General features: G+C 44.4%; 1 pseudogene; it reads right to left on the reverse strand.

The window, feature by feature from the left end:
- Positions 1–4,826: 4,826 nt before the first annotated feature.
- LOC138089277 (programmed cell death protein 5 pseudogene) lies at positions 4,827–5,268 on the reverse strand (annotated as a pseudogene).
- Positions 5,269–6,032: the final 764 nt, after the last annotated feature.

Raw genomic sequence — 6,032 nt, forward strand, 5'->3', positions numbered from 1 at the left:
ACTAACGACCTTGTCTGGACACACAACTTCCAGTAGAACACCAACTCCAGGCCCGGCCATCAGGGAAACCATTTCCACTCTTGGGCCTTGCTCTTTCAAAAAATGACCACCAGGAAGGAGTCCTTAGGCATTATGACCAGTTCTTTACAGGGACTGACAAACATATATTAAAGGCCAGATAATATTATAAACTTCAAAGGCTTTAGTACTGTATCTAACACATTCTTTTTTGCTTTGTTTTTTTCAACGCGTTAAAAACAATCCTGAGCCTTTGTCCTTACAAAAACAGGTCTGGATATGTCCTAGGGCCAAGTTTGCCCACCCATGCCTTATGCCACAGCCTCCTTCCTCCGGGAGCACACTTGTTTCTGTGTGTGTGAGGAGGTGTCTGCTGTAACAAGGGGAGTTGAGGGGATGCTAGTTAAGTCAGGAGAGGTACCTCGAGTCTCTGTTACCTCGGCTACCCAGGCTGTCGCTCAGCCGAGTCCCACTCGCAGACTTCTTCCCACGTGGCTTTCTCTCAATCTGGCCTCTTTTGAGGAATCCTGAGCCATGGGAGAAAGTATGTCTGAGCTCCAGAAGTGAGCCAGGCTCAAGTTCTCACACTCAGTGCTCCTGCAAAGCAAGCAAGTGGCTTCCATGCCCCCGGGACATTATATGGCAGTTAGAAGGCCACTCGGCCCACAGCACACGGATGGAACCTGCGGGCTGCAGTTACCTATGATACCATCTAGCTCGGCAAAAAGGCATCACTGGGCCGCCTAGAGTACCTTAGACATTTATAAGCTGCTATGGACAGGACAGGAGTCAGTCATGTCTGATTATTTGCGACCCCATGGACTATAGCCTTCCAGGCTCCTCTGTCCATGATACTTTCCAGGCAAGAATACTGGAGTGGGTTGCCATTTACTTCTCCATAAGATGCTATGCTTATTATCAAAAAGGAAGGGGCGGGGGGAAAGAGGACAAGAAGAAGGAAAAAGGGAGACGAGGAGGGAAAGAAAAGGAAGAGAAGCCACTGAAGAATATTTCATTTGGATGTCATTGTAACCACAGAGCCATTTTCACCTGATACTTACAGCACGTTTATCAAACACTGTCACATTATCCAAAAGCAAAAGTGAGACGACTCATCACTGATGCCAAGGCCAAAGAATGTTCAGACCACCACACAATTGCACTCATCTCACACGCTAGCAAAGTAATGCTCAAAATTCTTCAAGAGGCTTCAATAGTACGTGAACCGTGAACTTCCAGATATTCAAGCTGGATTTAGAAAAGGGAGAGAAACCAGAGATCAAGTTGCCAATATCCACTGGATCATCAATAAAGCACAAGAGTTCCAGAAAAACATCTAGTTCTGCTTTACTGACTATGCCAAGGCCTTTGACTGTGTGGATCACAACAAACTGTGGAAAATTCTTAAAGAGGTGGGAATATCATACCACCTTAAATGCCTCCTGAGAAATCTGTATGCAGGTCAAGAAGCAACAGTTAGAACTGGACATGGAACAACAGACTGGTTCCAAATTGCGAAAGGAGTACATCAAGGCTATATATTGTAACCTTGCTTATTTAAATTATATGCATCATACAAAATGGCAGGCAAGCTGGAATCAAGATTGCTGGGAGAAATATCAATAATCTTGGACATGCAGATGATACCACCCTTATGGCAGAAAGTGAAGAAGAACTAAAGAGCCTCTTGATGAAAGTGAAAGAGGAGAGTGAAAAAGTTGGCTTAAAGCTCAACATTCAGAAAACTAAGATCATGGCATCTGGTCCCATCATTTCATGGGAAATACATGGGGAAACAGTGACAGACTATATTTTTGGGCTCCAAAATCACTACAGATGGTGACTGCAGCCATGAAATTAAAAGATGCTTGCTCCTTGGAAGAAAAGCTATGACCAACCTAGACAGCATATTAAAAAGCAGAGATATTACTTTGCCAACAAAGGTCCATCTAGTCAAAGCTATGGTTTTTCCAGTGGTCATGTATGGATGTGAGTTGGACTATAAAGAAAGCTGAATGCAGAAGAATGGATGCTTTTGAACTGTGGTGTTGGAGAAGACCCAAGTGAGAGTCCCTTGGACTGCAAGGAGAGCCAACCAGTTCATCCCAAGGGAAATCAGTCCTGAATATTCATTGGAAGGATTGATGCTGAAGCTGAAATTCCAATATTTTGGCCACCTGATGTGAAGAGCTGACTCACTTGAAAAGACCCTGATGCTGGGAAAGATTGAGGGCAGGAAGAGAAGGGGATAATAGAGGATGAAATGGTTGGATGGCATCACCAACTCAATGGACATGAGTTTGAGTCAGCTCTGGGAGTTGGTGTTGGACAGGGAGGCCTGGCGTGCTGCAGTCCATGCGGTCTCAAAGAGTTGGACATGACTGAGCAACTGAACTGACTGAAAGGAGAGAGTAGGTTTGGTCCTCCATTGAACATCTCCCCTTCTTAATCGATAACTTCACTTTGACTCTTCTTGATTTTCACACACATGCCATAAGCCAAGGCATTCCCATGTGTAGAGCGTGCTCAGCTTCAAATCAGTGAGTGAGTCCCCTCAGCCCACAGAGGAGCCAGAAAACAGGGCCCCTTCATCTCTGTGTCTCAGCATAGATCGGCCACCTGAACGTGCCTCTCTCAGGGCATGAAGGGGGATGGAAGTCCCCTCTGACCCTGGCAGATCCAGCTGTGCCCAAGGATACCCATGTCGGTGGGTTCTCATCCTGACTCTTGTCCTTGACAAGCTGCACAACACCATGCAGAGGTCGTGACTTGGGCTGCGAGTCAACGTCCACAGACCCAATGAATTCAGTCCATCTTCTAAGCAACTGGCACTAAGCTGACACGGAAGCCGGTGATAATATTCACAGCATTGATGATGGTGACGGTGGTGCCGTTACCAACTGGTCAGCCGGAAAGCCTTTGCTCATTGTCACTTAAGGAGGGCTGACTTTGAGAAGACTGGAGACAATTTAGAGATGGAGAGGGTGAAGCCATCCCGAGAGCTGGTATGCTGTAGGAGGAGGGTAACCAACAGCCATGACGATGATCAGAAAGAAGAAGAGTTAAAAAAAAAAAAATTAGCCTAACTAAGACACCAGAGCTGACTGCTGGAGCTGAGGATGGAGGCCTGTTCCCCACGGAAGATGCCGAATGCTGGGAGGTCTACATTGAAAGAGCACTTTCCTCAGTCGTGGGAAAGTTTGCGAGGCCTTGTGTGGGCTGATAGAAGAGGAACACAGCTGAGAAGTTGGGGGTCAGTGATGAGGTTTCAGCCGCCCAGAGGAGAAGGAAGAGACACAGGTGGTGCCTGGAGCTGCACCAGGAGGAAAATGGAAAACCTAAACTGCCTGTAAGCGGCCAGGGAGAGTACCAGTGACAGATGGGAACGGGGAGGAGGAAAGGTCAGGTAGTCAGGGCTGGTGGAAGTGCCCGGCCCAGGGCAGACGGATGGCTGTGTTTTGGTTGCCAAGACAACGAGCCTAAATAACAGCCAGAGAGGCCCCAGACTCTCTCTCTGGAGTCCATCTGCTCTGGGCTATGCCTTGCAGACCTGATCTTCTGCCCTTACGCGTACCATGTGCTACTCTCGTTGCGTGAGGTGTGTTTATCACCTGAAACAACTCGCCCCTGACTGTACCAAGATTCTGCAGGTTACAATCAATCATGATTCAGAAACACATATTTTTCAGCATTGTTAGTGGAAACAAATGTCTCCAACAACTAACCCGAAGCCAATCATAGGAAAGAAAAAGAAAAGCATTCTAACCTTTAGCAGTACGCAGAACTTCTTTAAACACCGAGAATGTTACAGCAGAGATCTACCTTTCCCAGCAGAGAATGTACTTCATATTTTCCTCTGGAAACTAAAGATACTACATATAAATTTGAAATCATATATTTCTTCAAAGTATTAATTTTTAAAGCGGCCAAAATTGCTAACAACCAGGGAAAGTACCGATTTATAAATTACGTGCTTGGTACACAGTATACATTGTGAATTTGCATGCATATTAAATGCAAATAACCAGAAGAGTGTAACATTAAAGCTTCAAATTTATATGTGCAAAAGACAGTAAATTCTAACACTGAAATTCTTCCCAGAAAAAAAATTAACTGGCCACATCCCATGAGATTATTGCACTCAGTGGAGCAGTCTCAGTGCAGAGTTCAGGAAGGATATAACTTTTATCCGTTATGCCCATCCCACTAACCAGGTAGAGCTCACAAGACCATTTGGCATCATGTGAGACAGTGGTAGGGTATTGATACTGCTCAGCTTTTCAAAGTTTGTTGTTTTTTTTTTTAATAATTTGACAGGAAAAAAATGTTCCACTAAAACTGCCACCTTTGAATCACTAAGAGAACCTTTCTTCATTGTAAAGATTTAAACACTGAGGAAATGGGGCAGAAAACAGCTGACTCCGCTCTTCCACTAAAGGAAAAATCAGAGATTTGTGATGGTAAAATTTTACATGTCAGCTTGGTCAGCTGTGCTGCCCAGTTATTTGGTCCAACAATAGTCTAGATGTGGCTGTAAAGGTATTTCTGTAGATGTGACTGACATTATCCATCTGTTAACTTTAAGTGAAAGAGATCACCCTGGACAGTCTGAATGGGCCTCATACAATAAGCTAAAGGTCTTAAGAGCAAAAACTTGAGTTTCCAGGAGAAAAGGGAATTCTGCCTAAAAACTGTAGAAATCTGGCCTAGGTTTTTATTTTATTTTATTTCTATTTTGCATAACAAGTTTATTTTTAAAAGGTATATAGACAATAAACAAAGCAAACACACCACCCAGATCTTAACTTCTGCCAAGTATTATCTGTCCTAGATAATACTGGAACTTCGTTAAGTTCCAGTCTCTAGACAAATTCAATAATCGTCATCTTCGTCAGAGTTCATTACTTTTCTTTTGTTGAATTTAACTGTTGTTTTCTTTTCTGTTTGCTGGCTTACTTTTTCGAGGATTTCTATTAAACCTTGTTCTGATACCTTCCCACTTAGTTGTCCATACCGTGCCATCTGTATAAGGTAATTCTCTACTGCTTTAGTTTTCTCAGGCTTTACAAGTGCTAAGTTACTTAACCGGGCCCGGGCTGACTGATCCAGAACTTGGGCTAAGATACTATTTCTCATTTCTGCTTCCCTGTGCTTTGCTTCCTGTTGTGCTCCAGTGCCAGGATCCCCGTGCTTTGCCTGCAGCCTGCCCAGCCTCTGCCTCCTCAGCGCCTCGAGCTCCTGCTCCGCCATGCTGTGGCCATCCCAGGCAAGCAGCAGCAAACATGCTCCTGGCCTATGTTTTTAACCTGCTGACTTGCCCTAAAGATTCCAGATTTAAGGCTACAACAACAACATCCATTTAAGGCTACAACAACATCATCACTGGGCTGGCCAGCCCAGTGAGTGTCAGACTTGCCTGCTTTACGCAACTGTGTGAAACAATTACTTAAAATAAACAAACCACATATACACACACACACACATACACACACACGCACACACATGCACATATACACACACACATACATATGCACACATATATACACACATGGCTTCCCTGGTGGCTCAGAGGTTAAAGCGTCTGCCTCCAATGTGGGAGATCTGGGTTCGATCCCTGGGTCGAGAAGATCCTCTGGAGAAGGAAATGGCAACCCACTCCAGTATTCTTGCCTGGAGAATCCCATGGACGGAGGAGCCTGGTAGGCTACAGTCCACGGGGTCACAAAGAGTTGGACACGACTGAGCAACTTCACTTTCACCTATACACACACACACACACACACACACATATACACACATAAACACATATATTATACACACACATATACACACACACACACACATATACACACACACACATATATACACACGTATATACACATATACACATGCGTAAACATACACACATATACACAAATACACACATACATATGCACACACACACACATATATATGCACGATATCTATTGATTCTCTTTGTCTGGAAAACCCTGACTGATACGGGATTCGAAAGG

Source organism: Capricornis sumatraensis, chromosome 12, assembly GCF_032405125.1.
Source record: "Capricornis sumatraensis isolate serow.1 chromosome 12, serow.2, whole genome shotgun sequence".
NCBI classification, from domain to species: Eukaryota; Metazoa; Chordata; class Mammalia; order Artiodactyla; family Bovidae; genus Capricornis; species Capricornis sumatraensis.